General features: G+C 36.1%; 1 protein-coding gene across 8 annotated transcripts in view; it reads left to right on the top strand.

Moving 5' to 3' along the window:
- Nucleotides 1-14,626, top strand: part of LOC111516113 (uncharacterized) — a 68,062-nt gene that overhangs the window by 37,242 nt on the left and 16,194 nt on the right. For 7 of the 8 annotated variants that reach the window (XR_012466921.1, XR_012466918.1, XR_012466923.1 and 4 more), the window contains one exon: nt 2,131-2,468. The exons of the other annotated variant lie outside the window; for it this stretch is intronic. The gene's annotated coding sequence lies outside the window, so the exon portion shown is untranslated. Of the gene's footprint in view, nt 1-2,130; nt 2,469-14,626 lie in introns of those variants that run through there. 8 annotated transcript variants of the gene reach the window in all.

Raw genomic sequence — 14,626 nt, 5'->3', positions numbered from 1 at the left:
AGCATTAAAAACTCGTTATTCTTGCACGCTGTAACTGAAACTGAAATTATGAATATAATATCCGGTTTGAAAAACAATACTTCACCTGGTCCAGATAAAATTTCAGTATTCTTCATGAAAACATTTGAAATCTATCTATTAAAGCCATTATGTCATATCTTCAACTCAATTTTTTTGACTGGTAAAATTCCTTCCGCTTTCAAAGACTCTATCACAACTCCGATTTATAAATCTGGGGATAAACATTAAACAAATAACTACAGACCAATAACAGTTATTAATAACTTTGCTAAAATATTTGAAAAGATCTTACAAAATAGACTAGTTGATTATTGTAACATAAATGGGATCCTCTCCAAATCTCAATATGGATTCAGAGAAAATTTATCGACTGAAGGAGCAGTTTTTGAATTGGCAAATAATGTTTTCAATAGTTTTCAGGATCAGGCAAAATGCAACACTGTATTTTTAGACTTAGCCAAGGCATTCGACACCGTCAATCATGATATCCTCTTTCAGCGGTTACAGGACATTGGAGTTAGAGGAATGCCTCTCGAAATTTTCAAAGATTACTTATCTAACAGAATTCAGATAGTTAAAATTAATGTTAGTAATCCCCTACCCGTCAGCATGGGCGTACCTCAGAGAACAGTATTAGGCCCTATTTTATTTTTGCTTTATGTAAACAATATTTTTGAAATCAGCAATTTTGAAGGAAAACTATTATCCTACGCCAATGATACTGCGGTAGTATTTGTGGGACGAACTTGGAATGAAACATATGAAAACGCAAACAAAGGAATGAAATCGATATATAATTGGCTAAGTAATAATCTATTGAGCCTTAACATAGATAAAACTGAATTTATAACTTTCACTTCAACAAGAAAAGATCAACCTGACGAAAACTTCATTGAGATTCACAAATTCACGTGTACAGAAAACCAAAACTGTGGATGTTCCCGAATATATAAAACACATTCTATCAGATATTTAGGTGTCATGATCGACCAATTTCTACGCTGGAATGATCACATAGATCACATAGTGAAAAAACTCCGCAAACTGATTCGGAAATTTTACCAACTGAGACGTATCCTAAGTAGAGATGCATTACTGACGGTGTACGGTGCCTTGGTGGAGTCGATGATTAGATACTGCATCTCAGTATGGGGTGGCTTATCCAAAACATCACCACATTATCTTGATGTTATACAAAATACATTGATCAAAATCGCATTGAAAAAGGATAGGAGATATTCTACAGAGTTACTTTATGAACAAAGTGGTTTGTTCAAAGTCAGAAAATTATACGCTCATCGATGTTTATCATGGATTTGTAGGAACCCCATTAACAGCATTTCACATAAATATAATACGCGAATGACCTCCAACCAAGCAATTACCATACCACGCTGTAGATTGAGTCATAACTAGAAATTTGTGACATATTTTGGCCCGAAATTATACAATAAGCTACCACTCCATTTGAAGAATATTAATAATTATCATAAATTGAAGAAGGAACTGATAGTTTTCATCAGAAATCATTATGATCAATTGCAGGATATCTTTGAGAATGTTTAAGTTAAATTACCTGCTCTCTCTTTCTCTCTTCTTATTTCCTCACTATAGCCATCATTCTCCAACTGCGGTTTTTAACCTAGTGAGGTGGATAGTATTATGTAACCAAACGACCTATTTTAGTTTTTTCTTTTTTTGTATCTATTTTATTATACATTATATAACACACCTTATATCAGTCTGTAGCCACGACACAAGCCTAGCTTAGGTGGTTACAGATTGTGTAATATATGATTATATGATAAAACATTTGAATTGTAAATCGTAATTGAATTGTAAATCGCACGGAAAACAAATCATGTAACTGAATAATTGATCGACATGAAAATTGAATAAAAATTACTAAAATTGAATAAAAATATTACTATTTTTATCAATACACCATACAAGTTAGAAAATGGTAGCTTTTTATTAATGGAAGTACATCCAGATACGATAATTTTGAATGAATATCCAGCTTTCTACTCTGAAAAATCAATACCGTTATGTAAGATAAACGAACAATATTCCTCAAACATTTTTGTAATTATTCTTTCATTTTTTCAGATTCTACGGTAACATGTAAGGACAAAGGAAAAAAGTATAGGTGCGGATACGTTATTGGATCACACGAAAACTTTCATCCCATTGTTCCATTCAAAAGCCGATTAATGTGCGGACATCATAGCATTGAACAATTCCATTAACCATCCATAACTTACAGAGGTTTCTGGTGGACAACTGTAGAAGATTTTTATGAATATGCAAATATTAATCTCAAAAAATATTTACCTTTACCAGAAATTTGTTATGTATACTTATTGTCATCTGAAAAAGATGAATTTTTGAAAATAACCCATACATTGTGAATACCTACTAATTAATAAACGTTAATAAATTACGTATTTCCTTTTTCACAATATTCATGTTCAATCATACATATGACCCTTGAGGTCAGCTAATCTGGTGTATTATCAGTGAAATACCAAATATTCCAACGAAATGCAACAAAGTATTCATGTTTAATTATACTGTCGCAACTCAGTTCTCGCTTGGCTATTTACTATTTACTGTTTCACCCTTTCATTCATTCATCCAAAACTCATTTAAACTTAATTGAATATTTATTGTAATAGAAACGAAAAAAATATATTTAAGATTAACTCACGCTCAAATGTTAATAAAAATAATACAATGAAACAATCAAAAACTTACATTATACTGCCACCCAGCAGGAACGAAGAGAAGGAGAAGTGCTGCATTGCTGATGATTAATCGATACTCAAATGAATACTGAATACTGTCTGTTGACTGTTAACTATGATCCATGATCTTGACCTCCCTCAATATTTATAAAGAATTATACGCTGACATTGCGACTTTGATCCGGTCACTGTACTGCGGTAAAATGCACAGCATGCAATCTGTGCCAAGTTTGCGTATTTGGATTGTTTTATATTCCATATCCTGTGATCGGATCAATTTCGATGTCTATGAACTTGAAATATTAAAAGATGGGATTCTCAATACTGAGTGTTCTTGTGTTAAAATATTGAAGTGACGTTGGAACATCTTTCAATTCATGTATGTAATTGAATGAATCTGAATTATTTCATGTTCATTTCCTATATTTGACAATACATGTGACCTTAAGGTCAGCTAATCTGGTTTTCTATCAGTAAAATAACCAATATTTCAACAAAATGCAACGAAAATATCCTAATTGAGTGCAACAAAGTATTCATGTTTACTTATACATATGATCTTAAGGTCAGCTAATCTGGTTTATTATCAGGCAAACAACAAGTATTCCAACGATATGCAACGAAAATATCCTAATTAACTGCAACAAAGTTGTCTCAAGGTCAACTGGCGCACTGACAAAGTCATCGAATAAAACACATTGGCATACGCCTGGGTACATGGTTTAACGAAAAGGGATCGCCTGATGAGGGTGCCCGAACAGGGGTTGCCCGAAAAGGGTTGGCCGAAGAGGGTTGGCCGAAGAGGGTTGGCTGAAGAGGGTTGGCCGAAGATGATTCACTGAGCCGAAAAGTCTCTACGACACGGCTAACCTACACCAACCGAGGCCTCTTCTTACAACACCCTCTGGTCATTGACCATCACAACCCTCTGGTCATTGACGATCTACAAGAACAAGGGCTGCTCGAAAACTCTTTGTCACACCATTGTTCTTCACCAACAAGGCCTTTTTGACACACTTCTTCACCCCAAACAACCGCACCCCTTACGCTCTCGATGGACAGCTCGATGGCATGATTACCATTGTATCTAGAACCAATTTAGCTATACTACTAACAAAAAACCCTGCACAGACACTCTATTATTGTGGCACACTATTATTCCTCTAATGAATCTTAGCACAGGAAAATAAAATTACCCACCCACAAGAGGTTATCGATACACAAAATAATATCTTCCATAGAATTTTATATTAAATACTGGAGGTAAAGAAATGCTCATGAAAGTCAATAAATTTGAAAAACTGAGTAACATTTTTGTTAATGTTTATGAGTTGGAATTGAATAGTGATAAAAAAAATCCTTTTATGGAGTACTGCCTATGAGGTTAACTCAAAGAAAATAAGAAAATTATGTCAATTTGTTTCATCATCAGTTTAGAATTCCATTGTCTAATATAATATAGAATGATTTGAAATACCTGGAAGATTTTGTAAAAAATTAAAAAAGAGATTAGCTGAAAAATAACAATTATATTGAACAGAAAACTGAAATTACAATGAAATGAAATACAAGCAACAACAAAAAAAAAACTTCCAACACGGGATGAAAATTAAAAGTTATCAACAAAGAATTGAAATGAAAAATCAGAAGACTCCAAACCAAGTTACTTCACGATGTTTCGATTATTTGTATCCACAATCGTCTTCGGGTGTTAACTGGACTCATTTCATCGAGATCTGACTATTTACATGTTATTCGAGTGATTTCAATTCCTCTCTCACCGCTTCATGGTATTTGGTGGAAGCTGACCGTTTTGGCGAGTGTTGGTCGTGTTCCAATTGATTAGAGGTTTTCATATGTTGCGTATCTCTACGCTAGCTTGGCTGAATGTCAACGATGGAAGTCCGAACTAATGAAATGAACGAAGAAACATTGTCAACTACCTCAACATGTCAATTCGAAATGAATGATTATGCTGCTCAAATATCAGATGATGGAAAATTTGAAGTCAATTTCACTATTTCTGAGATATTTCTTGTCTAATAAGAAAGCAAGTCATCAGTAATCGTGGAAAGATTCAATTATATGACTGCTATATCAATTATTTTTGAGCGAAGAAAAATTGGTGAATCATTACGTGTTGTGTGAGAAGGCAAACTATTATAGATTGTACGAATGAAAAGTGCCTTTTGTGATTTATGTTGACATTGCATTCATTTTAGAAAAGTGCAATTCTGAATTTCCACAGACAATTACACAATATCAAATACATAAAGCATTATTGGTGAGCTATAATCTAACATGATGCGCTCTCTTATATATAGTAATAAAGGTGAAGGTTTTATGAAATACATTTCTACTCAAACAAAAAATAAAGCACAGTTTATGGAAGGTGAAATACTCAATATCAAGCCAATCATTGAGCCCTATCACACTTCTCACCTCACATCATTTTTTTTTTCACTACCATCTTGCACATGGACTACCCCTTTGGGAATATCTAAGTTGCGTTATAAGTGATCTCAGCAGAGAAAAATGTTTTAATAGTCATAAAATTACTTAGAATTTCACCTGCTTCGAAAACGTTTTCACATACCCTGTACAGACACTCTATTATTGTTGCACACTATTATTCCTGTAATGAATCCCAACACAGGAAAATAAAAATACACAACTTTTGTATTCAATATATAACGACACAAAATTTAAATAATTGATCACAGGTATACAGCAAAGTCTAAAATTTGAATTTTTTCGTCTGTCTGGTGTTCTGATGTCGCCTCTTCCGCTTATTCCGAACTCCTGACGTATCAAGAGTCGAATCACCCACTCCTTCACGATGTGTCGTAACACATATATGACTGTTGGACATCATCGCATTACAAATTTGACAATTCCGTTTTTCAGGAAATTTGTGGTACAACATGTCACTGAGAGTTTCTTCCTCTTTCTCTAACCGGGATTGAATGTCTCTCACCTGCCGCACATATCTCACCGCCATTTCGTCGCTATCCATGTCCAAATCTTGTGAATCTAGAGCCGGATCAACCATTTTTTCACGATCCGTTCGACTCTGGATTATGTTCTTCAACATGGCTAACATGGCTTCCTCGTTCTCCAAACGGGATTGATTGTCCCTCATCAGCCGCATATATCTCACCGCCATTTTGTCGCTATCTATGTTCACCTCTGATGGGTCAAGAGTTTGTCTAACCATCTTTTCCCGATCTGTTCGACTTTGAATTATGTGGTTCAATACGGCCAACATGTCGTTGAGATGTTTCTCCTCTTTCTCCAACCGACATTGATTCTCTCTCATCCGTCGCACGTATCTCACTACCATTTGTTCGCTATCCATGTCCGACTCTGATGAATCAAGTGTTGGTTCAACTAATTTTCCACGATCTGTGCGACGGTGAATTATGTGGATCAACACTGCTAACATGTCGCTGAGATATTCCTTCTCTTTCTCCAACTGCGACTGATTCTCTCTCATCCGCTGCACGTATCTCACTATCATTTCGTCACTATCTATGTCTAACTCTGATGAATCAATAGCAGTTTCAACCATTTTCACACGATCTGTCCGAATTTGAATTATGTGGATCAACACGGCCAACATGTCGCTGAGACATTTCTCCTCTTTCTCCAACCGAGACTGATTCTCTCTCATCCGTTGCACATATCTCACTGCCATCTGTTCGCTATCCATGTCGAACTCTGAAGAATCAACAGTTGGATCAACCATTTTTCCACGATCTAGCTGACTTTGAATTATGTGGTTCAACACAGCCAACATGTCACTGAGATATTTCTCCTCTTCCTCCATTCGAAATTGATTCTCTCTCATTCGCCGCACATATCTCACTGTCATTTGTTCGCTATCCATGTCGAACTCTGAAGAATCAACAGTTGGATCAACCATTTTTCCACGATCTGGCTGACTTTGAATTATGTGGTTCAACACAGCCAACATGTCACTGAGATATTTTTTCTCTTTCTCCAACCGAGATGAATCGAGATTCCCTTCAACCATCACTTCACGATCTCTTTGCCTTCGAGTTATGTGGTTCAACACGGCCAACATGTCACTGATATATTTTTTATCTTTATCCATTCGAAATTGATTCTCTCCCACCTGCCGCACATATTTCACTGCCATTTCGTCGTTATCCGTGTCTAATTCTGATGGATCAATAGTAAATTTAACCATTTTTCCACGATCTATTTCACTGAACACTCAAAAAAAGCAAAACGTATTTCCTTATAGAACAGCTTGTTCAGGCGTCTATTCACTAACTCAATTCTGCATATTCAATGCTTTATATATACATCCATATATTTAGGTACCTGAATTTATAGTACCTGAGTTTCACCTAACAAATTGATCAACAAAGTACCTTTGTTGAAGAATTCCCCAATAAACCTCTAAAGAATCAAATTAAATGGGCTCATTCATCAGTTAATTACTAGAATTTAAAGTACCTGAGTTTCACCTAACAAATTGATCAACAAAGTACCTTTGTTGAAGAATTCCTCAATAAACCTCTAAAGAATCAAATTAAATGGGCTCATTCATCAGTTAATTACTAGTTTCCACATTTGAGACTCTGCAAGTAGATCTTGCATTCAACTGAGTGAGATCATTGAATCTTTCGGTTTGAAACAGATAGTAGAACAGCCAACAAGCTTTTCTACAACTAGCTGCAAAATAATAGATGTAATAATATGCTCTGAATTATTGACAATAAGCGACTGTACTACGGTCGATTGTAGCTCGTTTTCGGATCACTTTCTTGTATCATGCAGGTCAGATATCGCAAATATGAAAGAAAATAGCTTTATTTACACTTTTAGAGACTTCAGAAAATTCAATCCAGAATCATTTCATTCTGATTTGAATAATACAAATTTTCAACCTATTTATAATTCCGATAACATCGACGAAAAAGTTGCCATACTCAACAAGTTAGTTCTTGAACTTTTTGACAAACATTCACCGGTAAAAACTGTCAAAATATCTAGGAAAAAAGCACCTTGGATTACAGATAACCCTAAACTCATGTTCAAACTCAGAGATGACGCTCTTTCTAGATTTAAAAAAACCAAGTCACCTCATCACTGGGTATATTACAAGGAGTTAAGGAATCTCACAAATCGAACGGTAAATCTCGAGAAGAAAGCATATCTTAACTATTGCTTGTCGAAAAGTAAATAATTGTGGAAGGAACTAGCTAAGCTCAATGTTTATAAGAAGAAAGGTCAAAAGACAATTCCTGAACACCTCTCGGATGTTGAAAAAATCAACAGCTTTTTTGGCGATATTGTTAATAGTATCTCCACGCCTGATGATGACACAATAAATCATTTTTTGAGCTCGAAGCTGAATGACCAAGAATTCAAATTTCACGAAACTAACGAGAATGAAATTTACATCATTCTGTTAAGTATTAAATCTAATGCTGTTGGACCTGATAATATCAGCATACAAATGTTATTATACTGTTGTCCAATTATTTTACCTCACATATGCCACTTATTCAATTATTGTATCCAAAAAAATATTTATCCAACAATCTGGAAACATTCACATATTATTCCGTTAGCCAAAATAGGCAATGCAGAGAGTCTGACTGACTTTCGCCCAATTAGCATTTTGTGTGCCATATCTAAAGCGTTTGAAAAATTTGTAAACTTGCAGATAAGTAGCTACTTGAATAATTTCAGTATATTACCTACATGTCAATCAGGGTTCCGGCCAAACCACAGCTGTTCAACAGCTCTTTTGAAAGTTGTTGATGATTTACATTGTTCTATCGACAACAATAAACTTTGTCTTCTAGTATTGCTGGACTACTCCAAAGCATTTGATCGTATTAACCACTCTCTACTTCTGGCAATACTGAAGTACCTGGGTTTTGCCTCTAGCGTGGTCACTCTGCTTGGAAATTATCTGACAAACCGTTCTCAGTGTGTCATACTCAATAACAAAAAATCGAATACCCTTAAAATAAATAATGGGGTCCCTCAAGGATCGATTTTAGGTCCACTTCTTTTTGTTTTATATACTTCTCAGTTCTCACACTGCCTTCGTCACACTTCTATGCATTGTTACGCCGACGATACACAGTTGTATTTACAATTCGATGAAAACTCACTCAATATTGCGCTAGAACAAATGAGTCATGATCTGCACTCTCTGATAACTGAATCAAGTAAATATTGTCTCTCTGTAAACCCAACTAAATCTTGTGTCATGCTCTTCGGTAGGCCAAATGCAAAGAATCGTTGCACCGAGTTGATTAACATTTCCATCGATGGGGTTCAATTACCAAAAAGTGACGTCACGAAAAATTTAGGCCTTTATCTCGATAATTCTCTGCGTTTCACTACGCATGTTTCTCAGATTCTTAGGAAGGGTTATATGAATCTAAAATTAGTATACTCGAATAAAAATCTTTTGAACAAAACAAATAAAATATTACTCTGCGACGCACTGGTACTATCTCATGCAAACTATGCTGATACTGTTTATGGTCCAGGACTCTTGAAATCTGACAGGCAGAGACTTCAAAAACTGCAGAATTCGTGCATAAGACTCGTCACGGGCGTAAGGAGACGTGAGCATGTGTCTCGATACTTGAAACAACTCGGGTGGCTGAACATGGATGCTAGGCGCACACTACATTCTGCTAGTTTATTCCATAAGGTCATATCCACTGGGAAACCTGCCTACCTATTCACGAAACTGTCCTTTAGAACCGATGTACATAATCTAAATTTGAGATTTAAACATCTCTTGACTGCACCTAAACATAAAACTTCTTTTTTTCAAGGATTTTTTTCTTATAACATTGCACACTTATATAATCGGCTACCCATTGAATTCAAATCCCTATCACCACTTAGTTTCAAGAAAAATTTGAAGAGATTCATGCTACAATCCGGTTCTCTTCTTTTATAACAGTTATCAGTTGACACCTATACATATGTTTTTACAATAAATATGAAGAAATCATCAAATTTATCATCATATTTGTAACATGATTTTCCACACATAGAACATATAATTTTCATTTATCCGTTTATTGCCTCTCTTTTCTACTTTTCTTCTGCTTCTCTCCCTTTTTTCCTTTTTTTTTTTCTTCTTTCTATTTTTAATCAAGCAAACAATGTGTATTATTATAAGTTATCTCTTACTGGTTGGATGGAAGAGCAATTTCTGCCTTGATTCGTCATGCGCAGACGTTGAATTCTGCCATTTGTTAGGTTAGATTAGTATCCCTTGTACTGAGTAACCTTTCAATAAAAGCATTTATTATTATTATTATTAATAATTTCACCTGCTTCGAAAACGTTTTCACATACCCTGTACAGACACTCTATTATTGTTGCACACTATTATTCCTGTAATGAATCTCAGCACAGGAAAATAAAAATACACAACTTCAATTGTATTCAATATATAATGACACAAAACTTAAATAATTGATCACAGGTATACAGCAAAGTCTAAAATTTGAATTTTTTCGTCTGTTTGGTGTCCTGATGTCGCCTCTTCCGCTTATTCCGAACTCCTGACGTATCAAGAGTCAAGTCAAGCACTCCTTCACGATGTGTTCGATTTCGAATCAGTTGGGAAGCATCCTCAGTGGCAGCCGTCTGGCACGTAACACATACATGACTGTTGGACATCATCGCATTACAAATTTGACAATTCCGTTTTTCAGGAAATATGTGGTACAACATGTCGCTGAGAGTTTCCTCCTCTTTCTCTAATCGGGATTGAATGTCTCTCACCTGCCGCACATATCTCACCGCCATTTCGTCGCTATCCATGTCCAAATCTTGTGATTCTAGAGCCGGATCAACCATTTTTTCTCGATCCGTTCGACTCTGGATTATGTTCTTCAACATGGCTAACATGGCTTCCTCGTTCTCCAAACGGGATTGATTGTCCCTCATCTGCCGCATATACCTCACCGCCATTTTGTCGCTATCTATGTTAACTTCTGATGGGTCAAGAGTTTGTCTAACCATCTTTTCCCGATCTGTTCGACTTTGAATTATGTGGTTCAATACGGCCAACATGTCGTTGAGATGTTTCTCCTCATTCTCCAACCGACATTGATTCTCTCTCATCCGTCGCACGTATCTCACTACCATTTGTTCGCTATCCATGTCCGACTCTGATGAATCAAGTGTTGGTTCAACTAATTTTCCACGATCTGTCCGACGGTGAATTATATGGATCAACACTGCTAACATGTCGCTGAGATATTCCTTCTCTTTCTCCAACTGCGACTGATTCTCTCTCATCCGCTGCACGTATCTCACTATCATTTCGTCACTCTCTATGTCTAACTCTGATGAATCAATAGCAGTTTCAACCATTTTTACACGATCTGTTCGAATTTGAATTATGTGGATCAACACGGCCAACATGTCGCTGAGACATTTCTCCTCTTTCTCCAACCGAGACTGATTCTCTCTCATCCGTTGCACGTATCTCACTGCCATCTGTTCGCTATCCATGTCGAACTCTGAAGAATTAACAGTTGGATCAACCATTTTTCCACGATCTAGCTGACTTTGAATTATGTGGTTCAACACAGCCAACATGTCACTGAGATATTTCTCCTCTTCCTCCATCCGAAATTGATTCTCTCTCATTCGCCGCACATATCTCACTGTCATTTGTTCGCTATCCATGTCGAACTCTGAAGAATCAACAGTTGGATCAACCATTTTTCCACGATCTGGCTGACTTTGAATTATGTGGTTCAACACAGCCAACATGTCACTGAGATATTTTTTCTCTTTCTCCAACCGAGATGAATCGAGATTCCCTTCAACCATCACTTCACGATCTCTTTGCCTTCGAGTTATGTGGTTCAATACGGCCAACATGTCACTGATATATTTTTTATCTTTATCCATTCGAAATTGATTCTCTCCCACCTGCCGCACATATCTCACTGCCATTTCGTCGTTATCCGTGTCTAACTCTGATGGATCAATAGTAAATTTAACCATTTTTCCACGATCTATTTCACTGAACAGTCAAAAAAAGCAAAACGTATTCCCTTATAGAACAGCTTGTTCAGGCGTCTATTCACTAACTCAATTCTGCATATTCAATGCTTTATATATACATCCATATATTTAGGTACCTGAATTTAAAGTACCTGAGTTTCACCTAACAAATTGATCAACAAAGTACCTTTGTTGAAGAATTCCTCAATAAACCTCTAAAGAATCAAATTAAATGGGCTCATTCATCAGTTAATTACTAGTTTCCACATTTGAAAAAATATTCATTGAAAACTATTCAATTATTTTTGTTAAATCAGTAAATTACCCAAATTCAAAAATATATGTGTTTCAAAATATTTTAAAAGATTGAGTCTCAGTTATTAGTTAATTACTAGTTTCCAAATTTGAAGAAATATTCAGTGAAAACTACTTAATTATTTTTGTTAAATCAGTAAATTACTCAAATTCAAAAATATATGTATTTCAAAATATTTTGAAAGATTGAGTCTCAGCCTTCTTACTGCTGAAAGTTCATGACACTTTTATGAAAGTTTTTTGTACTAGACCTGTGACTGCCCATCCAATAAGACAATATATTTCTATATTGAATCTCAGCACAAGAAAATGAAATTACACCACAGTCGTGTAGCAAGGGTAATTCAAGGTCAAGCACTGTAAATCATATATTCCATATAATGATGGATATATCTCAAATCAATTTATATTATAGTAGGCAATGGAAGTTCGAACTGATGAAATAAGTTATTGAGAAGTTATCAAAATAGTGGCTGACGAATTAAATTTGTTCAAAATCATCATCAACAAAATTCTGAAGACAATGCCATTTCTCAAAGTGAATAACACTCTTTGTAGTGATTTTGTGAAACAATCAAGTGATGAGGAAATAATTAGTCAAATATATTTTGTCACACCAAATGTAGTTTTGAATTAGGGAACGGATCTCATTGTGTGGTATCGAGAAAACATCAATGACGTTTTCTCGATTGACTGATGAGTCAATCGGTTGAGCATTATAGAAAATCTTGGTGTCAGAAGTAGCTATAATCATTTATTAAACTGACAGTGTAACCTTACGAAATATATTTCTACTCAAACAAAGAATATAGCACAGTTTATGGAAGGTGAAATACTCAATATCAAGCCAATCATTGCACACTTCTCACCTCACATCATTTTTTTTTCACTACCATCTTGCACATGGACTACCCCTTTGGGAACATCTAAGTTGCGTTATAAGTACTCTCAGCAGAGAAAAATGTTTTAATATTCATAAAATTACTTAGAATTTCACCTGCTTCGAAACAGTTTTCACATACCCTGTACAGACACTCTATTATTGTTGCACACTATTATTCCTGTAATGAATCTCAGCACAGGAAAATAAAAATACACAACTTCAATTGTATTCAATATATAATGACACAAAACTTAAATAATTGATCACAGGTATACAGCAAAGTCTAAAATTTGAATTTTTTCGTCTGTGTGGTGTCCTGATGTCGCCTCTTCCGCTTATTCCGAACTCCTGACGTATCAAGAGTCAAGTCAAGCACTCCTTCACGATGTGTTCGATTTCGAATCAGTTGGGAAGCATCCTCAGTGGCAGCCGTCTGGCACGTAACACATACATGACTGTTGGACATCATCGCATTACAAATTTGACAATTCCGTTTTTCAGGAAATATGTGGTACAACATGTCGCTGAGAGTTTCCTCCTCTTTCTCTAATCGGGATTGAATGTCTCTCACCTGCCGCACATATCTCACCGCCATTTCGTCGCTATCCATGTCCAAATCTTGTGATTCTAGAGCCGGATCAACCATTTTTTCTCGATCCGTTCGACTCTGGATTATGTTCTTCAACATGGCTAACATGGCTTCCTCGTTCTCCAAACGGGATTGATTGTCCCTCATCTGCCGCATATACCTCACCGCCATTTTGTCGCTATCTATGTTAACTTCTGATGGGTCAAGAGTTTGTCTAACCATCTTTTCCCGATCTGTTCGACTTTGAATTATGTGGTTCAATACGGCCAACATGTCGTTGAGATGTTTCTCCTCATTCTCCAACCGACATTGATTCTCTCTCATCCGTCGCACGTATCTCACTACCATTTGTTCGCTATCCATGTCCGACTCTGATGAATCAAGTGTTGGTTCAACTAATTTTCCACGATCTGTCCGACGGTGAATTATGTGGATCAACACTGCTAACATGTCGCTGAGATATTCCTTCTCTTTCTCCAACTGCGACTGATTCTCTCTCATCCGCTGCACGTATCTCACTATCATTTCGTCACTCTCTATGTCTAACTCTGATGAATCAATAGCAGTTTCAACCATTTTTACACGAACTGTCCGAATTTGAATTATGTGGATCAACACGGCCAACATGTCGCTGAGACATTTCTCCTCTTTCTCCAACCGAGACTGATTCTCTCTCATCCGTTGCACATATCTCACTGCCATCTGTTCGCTATCCATGTCGAACTCTGAAGAATCAACAGTTGGATCAACCATTTTTCCACGATCTAGCTGACTTTGAATTATGTGGTTCAACACAGCCAACATGTCACTGAGATATTTCTCCTCTTCCTCCATCCGAAATTGATTCTCTCTCATTCGCCGCACATATCTCACTGTCATTTGTTCGCTATCCATGTCGAACTCTGAAGAATCAACAGTTGGATCAACCATTTTTCCACGATCTGGCTGACTTTGAATTATGTGGTTCAACACAGCCAACATGTCACTGAGATATTTTTTCTCTTTCTCCAACCGAGATGAATCGAGATTCCCTTC

This window comes from Leptinotarsa decemlineata, unplaced genomic scaffold, assembly GCF_025532065.1.
Source record: "Leptinotarsa decemlineata unplaced genomic scaffold, Ldec_3_MD MMD2_tig00026299_RagTag_RagTag, whole genome shotgun sequence".
Classification (NCBI taxonomy): Eukaryota; Metazoa; Arthropoda; class Insecta; order Coleoptera; family Chrysomelidae; genus Leptinotarsa; species Leptinotarsa decemlineata.
Note: the sequence above shows the minus strand (reverse complement) of the source record. Positions and strands in the feature narration are given on the sequence as shown.